The 22,871-nt window shown below is 45.2% G+C and overlaps 1 protein-coding gene and 1 long non-coding RNA gene across 4 annotated transcripts in view; one reads left to right on the top strand and one right to left on the bottom strand.

Moving 5' to 3' along the window:
* LOC138554393 (zinc finger protein 268-like) overlaps positions 1–22,871 on the top strand; it is a 291,837-nt gene that overhangs the window by 202,724 nt on the left and 66,242 nt on the right. The gene's annotated exons all lie outside the window — the stretch shown is intronic.
* The window catches only part of LOC138554398 (uncharacterized), a 58,404-nt gene continuing 49,705 nt past the window's right edge, over positions 14,173–22,871 (bottom strand). Inside the window, exons 3-5 of the long non-coding RNA XR_011297401.1 lie at positions 20,529–20,650; positions 20,370–20,436; positions 14,173–20,262 (exon numbers count right to left, since the gene is read on the bottom strand). This is a non-coding gene — a long non-coding RNA (uncharacterized lncRNA). The remainder of the gene's footprint in view (positions 20,263–20,369; positions 20,437–20,528; positions 20,651–22,871) is intronic.

Here is a 22,871-nt window from a genome sequence, read left to right as displayed (position 1 = left end):
AGTCAAGAGGCCTGCTTCCCTTATCCAGTGAGGAAACTGGTTTCAGCACCCTGCTCCGAAGCAGATGGAGAGCACGGCGTTCACTTACCTAAGGTGAGCGCGTAAACCTTAGGGTCCTACAGGAGAAGAGAAAGGGAAGAAGAGAGAGACATTCAATAACCCAGTTCATTAATCCCATATTTTCTATCTGCAGACACCTTACCCTTCGAGTCAGACATACAGTGCACAGAGGTCCAGCCCAAAGAGCCAGCCGTGTGTTACATATCACCTTAGAAGATACGGTATACGCCCAGTCAAGACCGGCGCCTCTACGGAAATCAGGTGAGCGTTACACAGCCACTGCTGATTGGGAGCTTCACCATTTGGCGGCCTTTGTCTCCAATCATCCTCTTTCACTCTACCCCTCTCTTCATACTCTGATTCGTCCTTCTCCCTATTTTCCTCTTACTTGTATCTCTCATTGTTATGTAATGAAATGTCATATCCATATTTTTGCAAACTATGCGATTCTTTCAGAATTATATTCCTTACCAAGGGAGAATGGATGATTAGTCTCACATAATCATAACGTTGTGGATGGATAAAATCCACCAGTTGGCTGTCCGCCGAGGTAATCAGTCTTAAAGCAGTGATCTCATCGAATAGTGCCAGGATTTCCATCCTGTGCAAAGAACTAGGCCCACCCTCATCAAATAGGCAATTCAAGATTAAACTGGGGGCATCCGGTTGTTTAGGAGACCGTAGTTTTAGTATTACTTCAATAACCTCCACTAACCCCCTCCTCTCCAACCCTAGACAGTCGTTTCCCTCTCTCTTTAGACCGTCCCACTTTTGACTGGCTAAGATGTTCTGCCTGATACAGACACTCATGCTTACTTTCTTCCTCACCTCTCCTATATAAATCTTTCTATATGCCTCAAATTGATCTGTGAATTGAATACATGCCTCCTCTTAATGCGAGGGAAATTGTGCAGCAGCTAAGCACCGCCATCTACAAACATGGTGTTCGGCCTCGGAGGCTGCTCAGGCTACACATTGCAGCAACTGGCCCCATAAAGTAGGGTATCGCAGTGGCCATATACAAAGTACAAATAGTCGCCAATCGAGACAAGTGTATTGAGGCGCTCATCTTTAAAATGGCCAAAGATGTATGCAAATTGACATATTTATGAAAAATGTTCACTGTGTGCTAGTAATAGCAGAAGGCCTAGCTTTTGTCCCTTTTCTTCCAAGTTGGAGCTCCCGTGAGGATGGGCAGGTGAGCCCACTGCACAACACCCTCCCTAGTGGTAGAGGCAAGCTGGACCTCACTGGGAAAGACTCCCCGTTAGGGGACAAGGACTCCCATTCTTGTTAGGTACTCCCTTCAGCAGTAAATATGATGGCATATATGGGTCTGTCAAACCCTGTCGACTATAAGGACTGGGCTGAAGAAGATAGCCAATGTTATTATTCCGAAGAAAGAGAAAAGGTGACCAATCCACTGAGATGAGTGGATTGAAACAGACACTTGTCAAGTACAAAGCTTAGAAGGAGACTAGAAGCTAGGGAGGAAGGTGTCTCCGAGCAGGGGAGGTCCCTTGGTAATGTGAACCTGGGCAGAGATGGAGTTGCAGGAGGACGCAGAGCCTTCAAGATCCAAATCTGCTGAGAAGCAGCAGAGTGAACACTGAGAAGCCAGCCATACAGAGAGCCTGTGACAGGACGAGCCAAATGGGGCTCCAGGATTAGTGGTGGCGTGACCGCAAGATAATTGTGGTGGGCAGCCGGCCCGCGCAACTACACTGATACCGCCACAAGGAAGCTGCAACAAATGGAGCAGCTCCCTATTGTGGAGAATCCAATGAGAAACCCGGTCTGGGACCCATCTCATGTGGCCAGGGGATGGAAGGCGCTTTCAGACCCAGAACCTGGGGGTGCTGCACTGCGGGAGGATCAGATATGGGGGCAGAGGGAATCAGACCAGGAAGACTGGGGTGAACCTTTTTTTAACTTTCCCTGTAACCCCAACCTTTTAATGGATTTTTGTCATTCTAAAGATGTAGTCAATGACTATTCGTCCCAGAATCCCTTAGGTACCATGAAGAAGAAGGTTAAAGATGCATAAAGGAGCTCAGGTCAGGCAGGCAAGGCAAACAGCTCTGGGCAAGGTCAGCAAATTTGTTCCCTGGGCATGTACCTGAAACCAATAAACCCACCTGGGGGGCATAAAAGACTGCTGTCGGGAGGAGCAGTAGAAAGAAGCAGCAGTGGGGACCGGAAGGTCGGAAGAAGTAGAAGGAGCAGAGCACGAGGCCCGTAGTTCACATGGAAGTGTGACCACAGAAGGGACGCGGGAGTAGAGGAAGGGCAGATTTCACCTGTTGGTCCTGTGGTCACAAACTCTGTTAGGCTGGCAGCATTGGAAGAGACTGGAGGAAACAAGCAGTCTTTCCAGGTGCACCCAACCGCTGTGAATGCAGTCATGCATCCAACAAAGGCACGTGTGCAGGAGCAAGCCGAGGGGAACTGGAAAGTAGGAGTCTCTCCTTTGATAAGGAAGATCGGAGAAACCCATGCAGCAGAGGGGTGCGGGTCCCAAGTGTTAGGCAAAATCATATGTAGTATCCTTTGGGAACGCTACACACACAATTAAGACTACAAGTGTCAGTACAATTTCACCTTTGGTACAAGCCTGTACTACACAGTAATGTGATAGCAGTGGCTGAGCAGCCAGACTTATCTCAAGAGTAGAGTGAGCAGGTTATACAAAGGACTAGCAATTACAGTGATTCAAACAAACACTTACTCAAGGTTTCTTGGTAAAAGAATATATATTTATTTACACATGGAAAACATTCCACTAGCAAAATCAGCTCAATATCACACTTTAATACACTACAATACACAACCAATCAGTTTCTGAACAAGTTCAGCTCCCCTGAAGTGGGAGAAAAATGGCACTTCAGTTACTTTAAAAAGGGGTAAAAAGACAAGGTTATAAGAATCAACAGCACAAATACTTTCAAAGGCAGGGCAAAGGGTTTCAGTTCACTACAACCAGCAATTCAATTCAAGAGGCCTGGGCCAAAGTCAATGGTTCAGAGTCTTGTATAGGATAGCACAGTTCTAGTAGTACACGGTTAAGTCTTTGCCACAGATCTTAGAAGACTTTGGTCTGACGAAAAGTTAGGTGTTGGTTTAGGGAAGGACAAGCCTTCAAAGTCGGGAAAGTTTCACAAACTTTCACCATGGCCGAACAGAGTTCTGCACCGCACTTGCACAGTACCTTGTAAGTGAAGAAAAGCTGTAGCCGAGGCAGTTGTTCCTGGCAGTTCCTGCCGATCACGCTGTTCCTGAGCTTCAGTCGTGGGGACAAGAAGGAGGACGTCTTGGCAAAACGTCGATTTAAGGTGCGAGTGCCTTAAAGACCACAAACTGATATCCTTCCCACTGGCTATCCAGTTTTCAACAGCACTCTGAAGAAAATTCGACCAAGATGGAGACGGTGTCCAGGCGGCTTACGAGTTGGTTGTTCCCACCAAACTCAAGGGAAGAAGTAAACCTTGAAAGGCTTCTCTGTCGATGGAGTTTCAGACAATTTGGACCTGCAGCAGGGCTTCACCGGTGGACCAGGAGTTGCAGCAGCTGTCTTCCTTCAGCTCGTCTTCCGTTCTTTCGTTCCAGTGGTCGACTCTGCTTTCCAAGTCACAGACACCTGCTTTTAAACGGTTTTCCCCCATTCATTCCAGCCTGGCAGTCACTCATACGGCAGGGTGGCTGTCCTTGCCGGACAGCCAGCCAATCACGCCAGAGTGCATTCAGGTCTCCTAGGAGACTAAGCACAGGGAGTTACGGTCACCTCCCTCACATCCTGTCCACCCAAGACACTCAGGTGCCAGAGGAGGGCTTCAGCACTGAAGCCCACCAACAAAAAAAATTGACCAAACCTGGTATGGTGCACAGAGACAAACACAAGAAGGACCTTTCCAAAAAGAAATGGTGAAAAAAGTGAAGCTCTGTACTCCAAATCAACTAAAATACATTGCCGGTTAATGGACCCAGCTTGAACACTCGTGTGTATATTTGAGCAAGATAAACTTGTTCATAGAAGTGGGAAGTCCTATTAACACGGGAAATGTAACACGCAATTAAATATCAAAGCTGAAACACCTGCATGTTGTAAAAGCCTTTTCTTTTCCCTATGTCAAGCACAACTCGATGCTGAGCGGTTGCGCCTCTTGTTAATGCTGAGAACGCTGCTAGTAAAGTTAAAGATTCTTAATTGACTCTCCCGAAGCGTTACGATCCAGATTTTACAGATTAAGAAATCGCAGATGACACATTGGGCCCGATTCATGGAACGTTTTCTTGCACCATTATAAAATGCTTCCATGAATCAGGCCCATTGTGTCCAGAGTACCTTGGAGGCTAAGAAGCTGACCGAACGGTGGGAACGTGTAGCTTTGAAGTGGCCGTTCAAAGGTAAATTTCTTATTTATTTGAAAACTGATCACTTGTAACATCACGAACAATAAAGCAGAATTTATGAAAGCAGTAGAAGCTGAGCAGAGAACAAGTACAGCCAAAGCCAATAGCCCAAACACTATTACAGCATATTCAGCTCATTTAAGAACTGAACAAAATTGTTGGAGAGTTGTTGAAGCTGAGTTACCTCAAAGACTTCCAACACTAGGGGTGACAAAGGTTATCCAAGTCTGGACAGAGTGTCTATACTAAGGCAATAGTGCCAGTGTCATTGAAGTTGGGGGAAATTTGTGCCTTGAAACACTTGTGTATAGGCGCATTATAAATGCCATATCATATCAATGGGCCTCATTACGACTCTGGCAGTAGCCGTGCCGGTAAAACTGGCATGGCTGCAGCCGGAGTCGTTTCTTTACCGGCACCTGGCTCCGGGGACTTACTGGGGCATTCTAGCCGGGTGCCGGTAAAACATGCTCCCCATTCCCATTTGAGCCCCATAACGGTGCCGGTGCTACCGTCAAGACCTGCTCGCGGGTGCCGGTCCGCTTGCCAGGTCCGACCTGGCAGGCTGATAGGCACCCGCGAGCAGGCCTTGTAGTTCGGCGGTACGGTAGCAACGGTGCCGGTAGCTTTGTTTCTCCGTTGTTACCGTACAGCCATGCTTGTAATGAGGCCCAATGTATTTATTTGTTGGGTTTTTATAATGTGACTATACAGAAAAGGTACCTCTTCCATTCACCTCTCCTCCTCTCTGGAGGAGAGGTGAATGGAAGTAGAATATCCTTGCTGAATGTAAACTGTGGCAAGGCAAGGAGGAGAGCAATGCCACTCTCTGGAGGAGAGGTGAATGGAAGTAGATTATCCTTGCTGAATGTGAACTGTGATAAGGCAAGGAGGAGAGCAATACCACTCTCTGGAGGAGAGGTGAATGGAAGTAGATTATCCTTGCTGAATGTGAACTGTGGTAAGGCAAGGAGGAGAGGTGAATGGAAATAGAATATCCTTGCTGAATGTGAACTGTGGTAAGGCAAAGATGAGAGCAATACCACTCTCTGGAGGAGAGGTGAATAGAAGTAGAATATCCTTGCTGAATGTGAACTGTGATAGGGCAAGGAGAAGAGCAATACCATTCTCTGGAGGGGAGGTGAATGGAAGTAGAATATTCTTGCTGAATGTGAACTGTGGTAAGGCAAGGAGGCGAGCAATACCACTCTCTGAAGGAGAGGTGAATGGAAGTAGAATATGCTTGCTGAATGGGAACTGTGTAAGAGAAGGAGGAGAGCAATACCACTTTCTGGAGGAGAGGTGAGTGGAAGTAGAATATCCTTGCTGAATGTGACCTGTGGTAAGGCAAGGAGGAGAGCAATACCACTCTCTGGAGGAGAGGTGAATGGAAGTAGAATATCCTTGCTGAACGGGAACTGTGATGGAGCAGAGCAATACCACTCTCTGCAGGAGAGGTGAATGAAAGTAGAACATCCTTGCTGAATGTGAACTGTGGTAAGGCAAGGAGGAGAGCAATACCACTGTCTGAGGGAGAGTTGAATGGAAGTAGAATATCCTTGCTGAATGTGAACTGTGGTAAGGCAAGGAGGAGAGGTGAATGGAAATAGAATATCCTTGCTGAATGTGAACTGTGGTAAGGCAAAGATGAGAGCAATACCACTATCTGAAGGAGAGGTGAATGGAAGTAGAATATCCTTGCTGAATGTGAACTGTGGTAAGACAAGGAGGAGAGCAATACCAATCTCTGGAGGAGAGGTGAATGGAAGTAGAATATCCTTGCTGAATGTGAACTGTGATAAGGCAAGGAGGAGAGCAATACCACTGTCTGAAGGAGAGGTGAATGGAAGTAGATTATCCTAGCTGAATGTGACCTGTGATAAGGCAAGGAGGAGAGCAATACCACTCTCTGAAGAAGAGGTGAATGGACGTAGAATATCCTTGTTGAATGTGAACTGTGATAAGGCAAGGAGGAGAGCAATACCACTCTCTGGAGGAGAGGTGAATGGAAGTAGAATATCCTTGCTGAATGGGAACTGTGATGGAGCAGAGCAATACCACTCTCTGCAGGAGACGTGAATGGAAGTAGAATATTCTTGCCGAATGTGAACTGTGGTAAGGCAAGGAGGCGAGCAATACCACTCTCTGGAGGAGAGGTGAATGGAAGTAGAATATTCTTGCCGAATGTGAACTGTGGTAAGGCAAGGAGGCGAGCAATACCACTCTCTGGAGGAGAGGTGAATGGAAGTAGATTATCCTTGCTGAATGTGAACTGTGGCAAGGCAAGGAGGAGAGCAATGCCACTCTCTGGAGGAGAGGTGAATGGAAGTAGAATATCCTTGCTGAATGTGAACTGTGGTAATGCAAGGAGGGGAGGTGAATGGAAAAAGAATATCCTTGCTGAATGTGAACTGTGATACGGCAAGGAGGAGAGCAATACCACTCTCTGGAGGAGAGGTGAATGGAAGTAGAATATCCTTGCTGAATGGGAACTGTGATGGAGCAGAGCAATACCACTCTCTGCAGGAGACGTGAATGGAAGTAGAATATTCTTGCTGAATGTGCACTGTGGTAAGGCAAGGAGGCGAGCAATACCACTCTCTGGAGGAGAGGTGAATGGAAGTAAAATATCCTTGCTAAATGTCAACTGTGGTAAGGCAAGGAGGAGAGCAATACCACTCTCTGGAGGAGAGGTGAATGGAAGTAGAATATCCTTGTTGAATGTGAACTGTGATAAGGCAAGGAGGAGTGCAATACCACTCTCTGGAGGAGAGGTGAATGGAAGTAGAATATCCTTGCTGAATGTGAACTGTGGTAAGGCAAGGAGGCGAGCAATACCACTCTCTGAAGGAGAGGTGAATGGAAGCAGAATATCCCTCCTGAATGTGAACTGTGATAAGGCAAAAATGAGAGCAATACCACTCTCTGAAGGAGGTGAATGGAAGTAGAATATCCTTGTTGAATGTGAACTGTGATAAGGCAAAATTGAGAGCAATACCACACTCTGAAGGAGAGGTGAATGGAAGTAGAATATCCTTGCTGAATGTGAACTGCGGTAAGGCAAGGAGGAGAGCAATACCACTCTCTGGAGGAGAGGTGAATGGAAGTAGAATATCCTTGCTGAATGCGAACCGTGATAAGGCAAGGAGGAGAGCATTACCACTCTCTGGAGGAGAGGTGAATGGAAGTAGAATATCCTTGCTGAATGCGAACTGCGATCAGGCAAGGAGGAGAGCAATACCACTCTCTGGAGGAGAGGTGAATGGAAGTAGAATATCCTTGCTGAATGTGAACTGTGAGAGTCTGACAGAGAGAATATTGATCCCCGAAAGGGAGAAGAATAGAAATGTGATATCCTGGTCAAAACCAAACTGTGAAAATACAAGAAAAGGAACAACTGTCCCAAAAAGGGAGGTGAAAAGACAGACACAGAGATAACCGAATACGGGGAGTAATAAAGTGAATAACTCTTTGTCCTGCAAAGAAAGGAAGATAAAACCTGTGTCCCAAGCAGAGGAGTGGGACCTAAGAAATAAAGAGTATGAAGAGCTGAAGACCAAAACGATGTTTATGATAAATCAATCTGAACCAAGTAAAGCCACATCCAAAGTGAAGAATGGATAGAGTAACGCGAGGAAAGAATTCCATGAACTGATAAACAGAGTTGCCAAGAACTATTGGAAAAGCCCATATTGAGAAGACAAGTGCTGGCAGCACCGAGCGGGAAAAGGGAGTCATTCTCCTGCCCCTTTATTTTGTTTGTAATAGTAATGGGGTCAGATAGTGTTTGTTTTTAAATGGTGGACAGATTCTTTTTTGGACATTGGAAAAGACTGCCAAGCGCCTTAGTTAACTCTTAAGGTAGGGAATACCCATAGGTATAGTTAGGTTTACACCTTATTAATTAACAAACCCTTGTTGAAGAATGTCCTTAAAAAGCCTGCATCCTTTCACCCACCACACTAGTCAATTATCGAATGGAGAGCGAACCATACCATAATACTGCCATATGAGATAATGGCCCTCATTACAACTTTGTCAGTAATATAGCGCTGTGGTGTTGGGCGGAATTACCATTGCATTAAAAACTGGTGGGATTGCACACTCACCATTGGTGGTAACAGTAATTCTGTCCAGCGGAGTCCATGACGGTAATTTTGCCCATATTTGGTGGAATTACCACTACCACCAGAAGAGGAAGCACGGCGGTCGACATTTTGAAAAATTAATTTGCACTGAATCCACCACCTCCTGTAGCCATCTAGACCCATAGAAGAGGGAAACCATGTGCAAGGGCAAATCCAATGGGAAGGTGTCCGGTCAGAGGCAGCAAACATTTTGTGAGGTGGAGCTGCATGTCCTTGCTGACGAGGTGATGTCCCATGCCAAGGAGCTATATAGCTCCTGGCACCATAAAACGTCAGTGCAACAGAAGGCAGCCATCTGGTCAGTCATCTGTGACAAGGTCACAGCTGAGGGCACAGTCCCACAGGACAGTCAGGACTGCAGGAAGCAGTAGAATGACCTACAGGGTAGTGTCTACAGCCTCCTGTCCAAACACCAGCAGTAATCAGACACCGGAGGCGGCACTGTGGACCCCCTTGACCTGACCCCATGGGAGGAAAAGGCCTGCTCCATCCCCCACATGGAGTGTATCAAGGGAGTTGGGAGTGCCGAATCAGAGCCAGCAGCCAAGTTGTAACTGATGAGTTTGAATGCCCCGCCCCCCACCCTTCTCCTAACAATGCACTGGCCAAATGACCTTATCAAGCGTGTGTGTCTCAGCATAGATGGGCATGATGGACAGGTGAAGATGCCACCAAGTGGCAATGCTCCCATATTAGCCACCACCCAATGCGTTTCCAAGCAAACCCGGATTCAGACATGGCCGATCCGGGCAGTTGCACGGGACACCACATCAGCAAAAGACCCCGGCCCCCAACACAACAGCTTGGAGTGGTCTTACAAGGGCACCCCCCTTGCTGACGCGGTAAAGACATCCTATTGCAATGGAAAGCACCCAGCTCCTGTGCTGGAGCGGGGAATTAATGATTTTGACTGCGCACCGCTGCCATAAGCTAGCCCATTCAGGTCTGCCACCGTGGCATTCGGACATTCCTCCCCTTGGGTGAAACAGTCTCATTTTTGGGCTCTGCGCTGCTTTAAATTAAAAACATAATTTTTGTAATTGCTCACTTTGTGCCAGCTGTATCACGGCTTCAGTTTCCCGTCTCCTCTCTTCTGGTGTTCCCTCCCACCTCCAAGTCCGTCCACCACTCCTGATTGGGCACTCAGCCCTCATATGCTATTCCAGTAGGGCAGCCCACTGACAGTTGCAGCCCCCTCTGGCTAAGGACTCTGTGGCAAAGGACAGCTCCAATGAAAGCAGCTCAAAATGGGGTCTGCCAGTGTCAGCCGGGGAAGCAAGCAGCCTGCAGCCATCAACCTGCTGCTACCAACCAGGTAGGTGTGGGCGGGGGGGGGCAGCAACCACTGCACGCCACTAAACTGACCCACCCCTCAAATAATTCCTATCTCGCTTACCGCTCCACCCTTTAGCACCTTAGTTAATTATATTTGTTTGCCCTCCATTCACATTTCCCTAGGAAAGTCGCAATAGCATTGCTGGCGTGTTTATAACGAGGCCTTTTTCCCTTTTTTTTTATTTTAGAAAAGTCCAATCTAGATGGACTTTGCATTGTGGTTACTGTTGTACTGTGTCCCATTTGGCTCTCTCCCACTCTCTAGGTCCCGTTCCCAGCCCACCCCACTGGGGGTACCGTTGTACTGTTGTGTGTCGGCTCCTCCTGTGTGAGCACCCTCCCGAGCTTCCTTTGTTGTGTTGTGCAGTGCTGGGCTGTGTCTACTTCTCTCCTTCGCTCCCTCCTCCTCCTACTTTCCTCCTCGCACCATCTATAGTGTTTTCCGTCTCCCGTCTTCTATCACTGCTACTCTATCTCCTATCCCTCTCACTAAGTCTGGAAGCAAGACGTTCAAGAGGGACATCCTGGTCTCCAACCCAGGCTTCCCCATCGCTTATACCTATATCAGTGCTTCCTACAGACAGACTCTCACCGACACCCTCTTTGTCCTTCCCTCACCAGACCCATGGCCCCTCATATGGCCAGACGGAATCAACACTGGCTGCCAATAGAGGAGAGGATTGAATTCCGACTCCTATTGATTACCCATAAATGTTTGATGGGACCAAGTCCTTTATACTTGAGTGAAGTATTGATTAATAAATCTAGTATACAGACTCTTAGATCCAACAATACAAATCCTTTTAAAATACCAGCTTGCAAAGTGACTCAGGTCAAGAAATGTGCCTTCTTTCTGGCTCACCCTAGGGCTTGGACTGCCATCCCTACGGATCGCAGGGAAATGAGATCTACTGCAATGTTCTGAAAAAAGCTGACAACCCTCCTGTTTAGATAAAGCTTCCTGGATTTGCGGTAGGAGCACTGGTTTCTGTTGTATGTTTCGTGTAGCTGTGCCTTGACGCTCTGTATTTGTAGGTTGGGCTTGTCCCAGCCTATATTCAATTTTTTTTTTGGTCTGCGCCCATAAGCCTCAGGGTTATTTGGTGAGTTTTATTATTTATTTATTTTTTTTTTTTTTTTCTCTCTCTCTCTCTCTCTCTCTCTCTCTCTCTCTCTCTCTCTCTCTCTCTCTCTCTCTCTCTCTCTCTCTCTACTCGGTGGGAGGTTCATGTTAAAAATGCATAAAGAAAAACCATTTAATGTATTAAATATCAAAAGTTTGGGTGCAGGGGAGGAAAAGCAACACTGACAAGATGCCACCAATATAAATATGTGAGAAAGAGCCCAGTCTACAGGCCCTCTCGTGCCCTGCACACTATCAAGTCGGAAAAACAGCTAAATATTTAGCTCAATATTCAGTGAATATACAAATAACAAGTCCAATAATATTCTGATCAATCAAACTTTGTTGTCTTTAATATACAGATGGAAATAAAATGTTCAATCATGAGTTGTACAATAGATGCTCAACACGTTTCGGGAAACAGTCGCCTTCTTCAGGAGCTAAACTGTAGAAGTAAAGCCAAAACTATTTCACACCAAAACTTTCACCTACACCTAAGGTAATTATACAAACATGCCATGGGTTCACAGACGAATGTTCCACTACCTAAGTGCACCAACTTCCTGTGAGTATATATAGCTATCACCAATAAAATGTTACTGTACGTGTACACCTCTAGTGTCCTATAAGAGAATCCCAAATTGAACGTAAAGACTCCAATCCAATAAAGGCACCAGTAGGACTCCCTATCTGACCTAGGTGAAAAAGACCTCAGAGGCCTGCTGTCACATACCTGTACCTACAACAGTCGGAGTATTCACCAAAAGGTCACAAACCAGTGAATAAATTAATCACAACCTCTCCAACTCACATGCTGCAAAGTAAACATGTCCCCATAAGTGTCTGAATTACTAAGAAAGGAGAATATATCAAAATCAGAAAAGCTGATATGCCAACACACCTTCAGTGGAGTCTATCCGTAAAACCTTCAAACGAAAGGGAAACCCAGTTCTCTCTCAATGCCTCTCGATCACAGAGACCAGTATACGCTGCCTGTAATGATACAATGTATGGCAATATCGTCACTCACAGATTTAATGGATATCGAAATCTAACTTACCGACCAAAGTGCAGGCAAGCCGTACATTCATCTTACCTCTGTAATTATTCAACCAGTTGCTTCACTCGCTAAGTGCAGTGCCCACAAAAACTCAATAAGCAATAACACCAGGTCGATACTGCGTGTGCAGTACGTAATCTCATGTGACAGATCCGGGGAAGGGGGATCACGTGATCCTACAAACGTACCCACCATTCCCTGGACAAAGCCTGCGAACTTCTAGCAGCCATCTTAACGTGGACTCACGCTCCACCAGTACCCCACTAAGGATAACATAATAGTAATAAAACCCAAGATAGAGGCAGCAGCCAAGCCTCATTACGACCCAGGCGGTAAGTTACCGCCTGGGTCGTGACTTTACCACCATGGCGTAAACTACGTTTACGCCATGGTGGTTGGCGGACTTACCGCCCCATTCCGAGGTCGGCGGGGCGGTAAGTCCCCAATCCCCATTTACCCTTCCCCATTCCCATTTTTGCCCCATAGGGCATAATGGGAGTGGGGAAGGCGTTAATTACGCCACCGTAAATTACGGTGGCGTAATTAACTCCATGGTCCCTTAGCGCCATGGATTTTAACACCTGCTAAAAGCAGGTGTTAAAAGCGCCATGGCGCTAAGGGACCTCGTAATTGGCGGTAAGGGGTCGGCACAGCTAACGCTGGCGCTAACCCCTTACCGCCAGGGTCGTAATGAGGCCCATGTCCATAGGGAAAATCCTGGTATTAAGGTCTCAGTAGAAAATGGAATCAAAATGCATAATGTAAAGAACTGATAAAAGTGCCTGCTATGTGAGAAGCTGCCAAACACTAAAGGCAAAAGACTCAGGCACATTCAGTATGTGGTGTTCCTCACCTTTTCAACTCCTATGAAAATATATAGAAAGCAGATCAAGGGCCTACACACGTGTGTACAACCCGTGAACTAGATTAGCGAATATCAAAGTGCAGACATATTGGAGAGGAAAACTCTGGTTCACTTTGTAGGGATTACAAAGTATGGGTCATCTGACTACTTCTACATATATCGTCAAGACTCTGCAAATCAGTTATTCAAGCATGTGAGGAAATAAACATTAAACTGTTCTCATGTGTCATTTCAATATGTACAGTACAGTCCTATCAGGAGGGGACTATCCTCATCCCCTCTAGGTATAATTCCCAGAGAATTTATTCAACCCGGAAAAAAAACATGTCAACATGCATATCAATGATGATGAAGAAAAAAACTAAAGTGCATTTCATAATAATTATAGGGAGATGTATCATCCTATTTCTAAAACGCGAATAGGCAATCAATAACACAGTAGTTCACACATGTGCCTCAATGTACAGCTGTTCAAATACCTAATCATTCAATTACAAAAGTGAACTGTCCACCTAACAGCAAGACATGTTAGTCAAAGGTTTCATGCGACAGAAGAGAACAATATATCTAGGTATAATGTTCAAACGATTCATCATACAAAGGAAATCAGTTTATCCATTGAACATGAGGCCTTCAAACAAAGCAATTCAAACAAAACTCCTCATTCATACCCCTTGGGTATACAGTGTGCTGTACATGTATCCAAAACATTTCCCTTTGTAGTAGGCGAATGTTGGGTGGTCCTCTAGGCCTCCTTCCACTCCTCCAAGACAATTATTAATATCTATCTGAATGGCACAATCTTGGTCCAGGGCTCTCAGCCCAATCTACTTTTCGATAGGTGTCTGCTGCGTCTTATCAACTTCCTTCACTCTCCTGCTACTCCTACTAGCACCTCTCTGGTTCCTCTGCCATCTCCTGCTCTGCTGCCTCTCTGGCACCTCCCTCCTCCTCCTCTCTCTCTCTAATAACCCACCTCATGCTACCACCTCTGCCCACTCAGGCCCCTCTACCACTTCCATTGGGTGTACCTCAAGCCTGTACACCACCCCAGAAGACTTTCAAATGTGGCAACCTGCCCCACATCACGACTCTCCACTCTCGCTCGGCTGTGAAACAATTCTCTGACATTTGCCATCTCCTCAAAGAACTTAACTTGGATGGCCTCGCTCTCACAAGAGATGGTACACGGCAAGCCCTGTCATGGGTTTTGACACTCTCCTCTCTGAAGGCTACAAAATCCTCTCAGAGACCAGAACCAATGGACCCAGAGGTGGAGTATGATAGAAGCAGGCACCGAATCAGGGAAAACAAGGGCCACTCTGCCGCCCGAACAGTTAGGCCTGGGCTTGGAGAGGATCTTGTAGCCCTCAGGAAGGAGAGTGTCAAAAGCAGTGACAGAACTGGCATTGACCCACGTTTCAGTGAGGGCGAGGACAGCAAGGACAAAGTCTTCAAGGAGTTGACAGAGGTCAGAGGAATGTTTAACAGCTAAGCAAGAGTTCAGGGTAGTTAAGTGAAGCTGGTTACCACCTTTGAAGGTCTTCTGAGGAGGGGTACAGGGATGTGTTTTAATAAGGCCCCTAGAAATTGCTTGGTTTGACTTGGAACAAGGCTTGATTTGCGTTTGTCAATGTGAAAGCCCAGCTAGTTTCCTGCGTGTGTTTGTGACAAATTGATGGATTCTCTCCTGTTATTAGCCAGTTGTACAGATAAGGGTATAATGCTATGTTTGGGGTGTAGATGAGCACCCACCACTGCGATTAACTTGGTGAAGACAAGGCGCTGATGGAATCCCAAGAGAAAGCTCATTGAATTGAAAATGATGGTTTGCTACATTGAGCTGCGGATATTTGCAGTGGCCTGGGAAAGTCTGCATCATGTTGCCATTACATCGCAATTTTGGAGAGGAATATCTTGGAGGGTAACCATTCTGAATTTTGGGGATTTTACACATTTTTTTGTTGACTGTTGGGTTCAAAACTGTCCTTTTGGTTTGTCTTTATTGGGTAAAAGGAAATCGTGAGAAAATACCCCCTACTTACTAAGTGGCTCGTACTGGTTCTATTGCTCCTTTTTGTAGCAGCGCTTTGACCTCTTTATGGAGCAGTGAGAAATTATTGTGTGGCGGCAGGTCCAACTAATTCTCTGACCGCGCTTAACACCCACTTGTCTGACATAATCCCCTCACATGCATGGGTGTATCGATCCATGAAACCGCCAATTAGCCAGAGACTGAAAGTGACCACTGCATCTGGGACCCCTGCATCCTCTGGGACCCCTGGATCCTCTGCAACCGAAGCGATCCCAGTGAATTTAGGAACCCTAGTGGTGGCTCTTAGCTTAATTGCAATAACAGGGACAAGCGTGCACAGGGATTTTACCAAACACATCCACAACAGACCTTAAGGGGTGGAAGGTGGTCACCCTACCTCTCCTTTGCCTGATCATGATTGGTGTAGTTCTGGCTAAGGCTGTGCCACTGGGCTTCAGAGCAGTGGTCTTCAAACTGGGGGGGCTGAAGGATGTCCAAGGGGGTCAAAGACTTAAGAGGACTACTTTTAATGGTAAATATAACCAGTTGACCCCTGCCGGGGGTTAGGGGACGGGGAGCAACACGTAGGTGGGGGGCAGAAACAATATGTTTACTCAAACTGGGGGCGGGGCTCAGTATGCAAAGGTTTGAAGACCACTGTACTAGAGTGATTGGATTGGGAAAAGGACGCTTAATCTTCCACACCTGTTCTTTCATTACTGGATATTCTTGGTACTGAAGGGCACTGGGTCTATGTACCTTAACAGGGAAAGGCTCCGAGCTAGAGGGCGTATTTGTATGTTTGGGGATTTACCATGATGAAGGGCTGAGCCCACAGAGTCTGCCCTGGCGAGAGCACATGGTGCACCGGCAATAAAACGGTGACACGCGACTAGGTCTTTGTTAGTCACAATTTATTGCCTCTTGTATAAGGTTTAACGATCACCAAGAGCGAGCATAGTGACTACTGTATCCTCAATCTTATTGTGGGTTGGGGGGAGGAGAGGATTGGTGACTCCACATACACTGTGGTGGAAATAGGATTAGCTGGTGGCACAGAAACTTAGAGAAAGTACACACTCTTGTCAGTAATCTTAGCACCACTGATTTGGATCAGTTTGGCAGTCTGTCTCTGGACGGGATGGAAGACTGATTAAGAGAAACAGAGGCAGCTGTAGCAATACAAAAGGGTAGCATTATAATATCATCCAAAGTCACTACTCTACTATTTCGATCAGGAAGCCAGAGATGCAAAGAGGGAGATGCGAAAGGCCGTTTGGAGCATTAAGCACAATACTCCTATAATGTACACGAAGATCAAGGCGATCAGGTTGATTAAAAACAAGTACAAGAGATGATTTTACCATAATTAACAAGATAAGTCTTAGAGCAAATGTATTTAAATAAGCTTTTTTAAAGTGTTTTCCGCATATCTATAGGACGTGCAGGTGCAACCGTCACAACATGAAATGTTATAGCATGCAAACGTAGAAAATTGATGGGCTGTATTTCAGCAGCCTCTAAGGAATGTAAAGATGTCCACACAAACATTGTTCCTCTTGACACACCGAGCAGACTTGAAGTATTCACTGTTAACTCTGCTCTAGGTTGCCCTTTGCACTAATATCCGTAGCTATAGGATTTACACCTGGTTCCCTGGTGGTCCATAAAATAAGACTCATGGACAAGCTGATAGTACAAGCAACAAAGAAAGGCAGTCCTGGTTTCTGGGCAGCTCAGGTATATTTGAGCAGCATTTGACTCCGTAGATAAACTGTGGAGTAAGACGAGTGCTTAGTTTGCCCTGGGAGTACCCTTGGTGCTATCAGTAGACTGCAAGAGAATACTGGTGTTCAGCTCAGGCTGGACAGCAGGGGAGCCGTCACTATGCCAATATTTATCAATAAAGTCGAAAAACAAGGATGTGTGCTAGCTTCCATGCTGTTTAACCATTACATGTCTGGTCTGCCTGCAACTCTAGGGAGGATTGACAACTGTTCCACTAGACTTAACTGTGTAAAAATCAGCTGTGTCATAGGAAGGTGATCTTGTAATCCTTGATCATACATGTGGGAGATGAAATACTACTGGTTGAATTGTTTAAGTATGCAGCGAAAATGGGCTGCCCATTATTTTTGGAAAAGCAAAGATGATACACTTTATTAATAGGAAAATTTGAAACCCCAAACTTGTTAGTGAGAACTGCATTGAGTACCTCACAAGCTATAAATAAATACCTGGGGCTTGAGTTGTCGACCAGTGATAGTTGCACGTCACTGGTGAGATCTGGTTCGAACTGGTTGACTGGTGTCCGGATTGGGAGAGCGAATATCATGAGCTGAAGAAATAATTTACCAACAAACTGAAAAATCGGAATGGTTGGCACATTAGGAGCAGGTGGCTAGCCTAAAGACTTCCAATGCTTTCGCAGGGTCAGCCATAAATTCAAAAGGCTCCAGAGGTACCGATTGCTGTACCCTGCACGTGCCTTGCATACATTCTTACTGCTTCTTGGCACAAACAGGTTACCAATGCTGACAGTAATAGGACCGGAAAGGGGTAGCCTGAGATTAAAAATAACATGTGGATTATTATGTAAACTATCGATTATGGGGGGAAACCAGTTTACCAGTGCTGACAGTACTAGGACCTGAAAGAGGTAGCCCGAAATCAGGTTACTCTGGCCTTAAACTAAACTTTCACATAAAGGCTTTGTCTCATCAGTGATTGAGGCATTAATGGATATGGTCCATCCCTGACCCCTCCTGCCAGGATGGGCCAATATCAGGATTTTAGATCCCTCACATAGCACGTCACACAGAGCCCATTACGTGTTATAATTGAGTAAATTGTTCTATGTACTGTACCACTAGTTTGTATCAAGTTTGTAAATATGCTTCTTTCTCTTGTATTTTTGTTGTTATACTGTAAAGCGCTTTGGCGTAAAGCGCAATATAAACTCAATAAACATAAACATGACAGAATCATGTTGTTGTAACACTATCTGCAGGGTGTGAGCTGCGAGGACTTCATGGAGCCACATCTTGGAGTTTCCCTCATTGTGTGGGAGGGTGCTTCAAAGTGGGTCTTCATCAGAAATGCACATTGGACGCTGGCCAATAGGGGGTCACATGCATGGATCCTTCCAGAGAATCCACTAGTTCACTGAGCCACAGACCTGGACCCTAAACCTGGATCTGGACACCACTTACAAGAAGAGTCAGGAAGGGACCCAAGACAGGAGAGAAGGAGACATGAAGGGTCCAGGAACGCAGGGTGGGAGACAGGCTATCTCAGAAGCATAGAACAACCTGTGCAGAGAAACAAACTACAGCAGTTATTTACCTTTCAGTCGTTGTGCTTCTTAATTTTTGAAGAGCAGGAGGATACAATAGTGTTTTTAGATCTAGACATTGAAGAGATGTTGATTAAATACTACAAACGCAAGACATCCTATAACAATATATAAATCGAAACATCCAAAGAGGAGCTGCCGTTCCCCTCTAACCGGCCCAGTAATGCACCATCCATTCCATACACAGAAGAGAGGAGTAACTGGAGGCTTATGAAGAACAAGCAGAGACAACTTTACACTTGGTCAAAACAGATGTTCTTTTTCTCACCAAAAGAGGAGAACAGTCACTGGTCACTCACCTATAGCAAATGATTCCCCTATGATTCCTTAAAAGACATATTTCATATTTAAAACATAGCATTTGAGGTCCCAGGGAGACAAAAAGGAGCCCATTCACCCAGGGCAGTTTCTAGTCCATTTGGTGCACAGGGTGAAACACTACAATGCCCCCAGTACTCAGCGCTCAGAATGCACGCCGCTCCAAAACTACAATCCACGGTTAAGTAACTCCTACCCAATGTCAATAAATCACTGCTATACAAATGAAACCGTTTTTTTTTTTAACAGTGTGCGCAAAAATGTTATCATAGAAAAATTATAGGAAGCAAGAGAGGCCGGAGCAGTAGCCTGGTCAGGCCCAGGCATCATTCAGCCATCCCGGGCACCTCCCAGGTAGGTGCTACATATGCCCATCTCACAGCACCCGTACAGATGCCCACTGCACAGCCCCATGTAGCACTGCCCACCTTCCCTCCACCTTTGCAGATGCCCCATACCTGCCTAACCTCCGGGTTTAGTCCAGAGACTGAGGTTTATTTCTCTTCTCAGGGTTTCCGGGGAAGTGCATGGAGTCTCCGGGTTATGGCCGTTCAGGACACCACTATATAAATGAGCCATAAGAGTGGCATAAACATTCTTTAGGTAGGCAAATTGGGGCCTGGGTGCGAACACCATACAAAAATAAATGTTTCTGCAATCTGGATCATGGTATTGTGCGCTGAACGTTACAGGACTGTGCCTGAAAATCTAGTGGTCTTGTTGTCAAGTTATATCATTTATGTAAACAGGGGCGAGTGAAGAACATTGTGTATAAAGTTACAGTCCCTTTTTAAAGGGAAAGAAATGCATTGTGAAGTCTGGCGAGGAAGAAAATAAAAGTTGACTCATTTGCCAGGTTTTCCTGTTTCTATTGCAATTGTTAGTTTGGGGAAAAAAGGCTCAGTTTTCTTAGAACTTTTTTACGTTCCATGGTAGTTGTGTTTTTTTAATATGTGGGGGTGGCCGGCGGGCAGAGCTTGGGTGATGTAATTCTCTGGGTTTTTGGTTCTCTAATGCAGACAGGTATGAGATGCCTTGGTATAAGGGAGGAAACACGGTAGACAACGGTCCAACTACAAGTTGGAAGTGTCTACTCTGTCTAGATCCGGGTGGATCAGTATGAAAATATAAAAGGGGAGACAGAGCTACAAATGCAGGTGCTGATCACGAAAGGAGTTGACCTACAGAAGGGACCTGACACATAAAAAAATATCACACCGACAAGATTAAACAGTTATTAAATTAAGCAGTCCACAATGCACAGATAACAAAACTTTACAAGGAAAACATAGGAATACGCACTAGGCAATCAATTGCTAACTAAAACAAATTCAAGAAAAACAGTACACACTTTGGGCAACCTATTGTGTATCAGAATCCATTTGGATTAGTATGCCATTTTATAACATCTCTCTTTTCCAATTCAGAGGGTTGTCTCGACATGTTTCTGTTCACAAACATAAATCACAAACATTCATCAGGAGAAAACAGTTTCAACGGAAAACCTAGTTCTGAAAGATTCACAGACTTGATCTGAGTCAATTTCATAGCACCTGTAGGTTTAAAAAAAAAATAAAAAACAAAGGGTCAGCTGATGAATAGCTAGTTGGGATTGTCGAGTTCAAACTTATGAACTAGAGAACCAAAAAAGGTAAGTTACCTTCTGGTTTGCTTGTGGGGGCTCAAAACCTCAAAGATTCAGTAGAGGGTAGGAAGGAGAATGAGTCCTACAGGATATAAATATAAGGGAAAGCAACTCAGTCAACTTTCGTGACAAGCAATATCAATGCTCACAACACTATCATAGCACGACACTCACCTTCCAGAGGGACTAGAAGGCCGGACGTAAGTGACTAGGGTCAGGGAGCAGTTCCCAAAATCCTCCAAAAGTGCAGCAATATGCAAAATCTGAAGCTGCTTAGCTGTAATCAAGGCAGTGTCCTGCAAACAAAAGTAGTCAGGGGCTTAGCGGCAAAAGCATCAAGGATAACCACCATTAAAACATATATACACAGATGGCTGGGATGTACAACAAATCCGGGCGAGGGAGAAAGGCCAAATTAACCACATTCAGAGTATCGACAACGATAAGATGCACAGAAATGCAGCCTGACCAGGCGGTGCACAAAGGGATAGTGACCCCTCTGATTAATACAAGCCACACAGGAGGAATCCAAGTGGTCATGCATTAATAAAACGGGCAGGTGTAAAGAGCAAAAAATGGAAATAATGCAGAAAATGGAAAAAATGCATATAGCGATCACAAATAAGCCATCGAATAGGAAGGGACACTAGTGACGGCAGAGCCAAAGTCTACTAACCTCCAGCGAGACAAGGAAATAGAGTAATCGGCGCACATGGAAAGTACCGTTTGCTTTGTGTGAACGCTGTTGGCATTTATTCGCCTTGTGGATTACTGTTGGAACGTTCCGGATTCCTGTTCTGCCTTGTCTTACTGAGCAGCTGGACCATCGCCGTGTGGATGTCTTTATCCGACACACAGAAGCTGCCTGACTTGTTTTTTTATTTTCCAAATAAATATGTAAAGTGTCTTTAGAGTCTGTATTTGAGTATATACATATACAAGCTTCTCTAGCCTTGTAGAGCTAACCTAACTCCTCCCCATTCCTTGTTTACAGCGTCTCTGATTGGGCTGTGGATTTTTCATCCATCTTTGATCCCGCCCTCCTCTATTCAAATACAGCGGGTGCAGCGCACTCGTGCGCGCACACGGAAAGTACAAGCAAGTATTGTTTGCGGTTTGATGCTTTGATGTTTTTGTTTATATATATCATCTGTTGAGTGGGTCAGGCGGAAAAATTGAATAGGTCTACTAGTGGACTTTGTCTGGTGAGTGGTCCAAAATTGAATTCATTTTGTGATTTTTAATTCTATTGTTTTTTGAGGGCTTGGTTGGATAGCTAACAGAGAAACAAAGACAATTAATTTGCGGTTTCTGATAATCCAATTGTTATAGCACATCGCTATCGGCCCATAATGATGTTAACGCTAAAAACGGGAATGCCGCCACAAGACAAAATAAAAGCTTGTGGCTGCGGCTTTTCAGACCCCAAAATCCTCCTCACGTTCTATTCAGTTAGTACGCGCATGCAAATCTGCAACAAACATACGATCCTGTGCTCCCCTAGCTGACATACGCAAATTCTGCGAACTGGGTGCCAAAATGGGGGGTGGAGGTGAGAAGGCTCAACTACCCCACTTAAATAAAGAAGCTTGTAATGCACAAATAGAAAAACAGGATGAAAGCAGGGGAATTGTTGATTTAACAGATACCCCTCCTGATTCTTTGATGGCGGCTGGTGTGCTGGCTATCATCAAAAATCAATTGGGAATTCGAGGGGGGGCAAATGAAATCAAACACATAGCAAAGCCCCCAAACCCAATAATGGATGAGCAGGTGGAAACTGTGGTTGAAATTGAAGCCCTCGATTTACCTCTGAAAAATGTAACATCAAGTTGGGAAAATTGTTCCAATAAAAGTGAAGTGTGTGATATGAGTTTTCATAACTCTAGTAAAGTGGATACTGCGGAGTGTGATATTGGAGCGAGTGCCCATGATCTATCCAAATCACCAATGATGTTTTCCCCTTCAGCAAATGAGTCATCTCCTCTGTCTTGCTCCTTTACACATCCCACTCCTCAGTGCAATCAACATGTGCTGGCTATAATTCATCCTCCTTCCCAAGGGACGTTTATTGTAGAAGTTGAGACCTCTCTTCAAACAATGAATGCAGCCTTATTTTCACTAACACGTTTGTACGATTCCTTAGATTCAAAAAGGAATGAGCAATATGTGTTATTAACCAAAGTGTTGTAGAATCAAAAAAAATGTAATCATTCATGTGATTGTTTTAACAATCAAGGTAATATCGATTCAAATGTGAAAAAAGTAAGTGAAGAAAAACAGGGGAAAATAAACGTTGATAAACTTGATAAACCTGATGTACTTGTGATTGATTGCTCACAGAATCAACAACTGGTGTTACAGCATCACGCAGGCAAGTCTTAACAACATGTGCTGAGAAGGCAAAAGAGAAAGTGCAGGAGTTTAAGAAGGATGAAATTATTCCCATTCTTGAGGTTGAAGGCTGTATGAATGGTAACTGTGTTCCGGGACAGCAATGTTCCAAGAAAAGAAAGG

This window comes from Ambystoma mexicanum, unplaced genomic scaffold (genome assembly GCF_040938575.1).
Source record: "Ambystoma mexicanum isolate Mex_15411 unplaced genomic scaffold, UKY_AmexF1_1 Mex_scaf16, whole genome shotgun sequence".
Lineage (NCBI taxonomy): Eukaryota > Metazoa > Chordata > Amphibia > Caudata > Ambystomatidae > Ambystoma > Ambystoma mexicanum.
The sequence above is the reverse complement of the archived record's forward strand: the minus strand, read 5'-3'. Positions and strand labels throughout refer to the sequence as shown.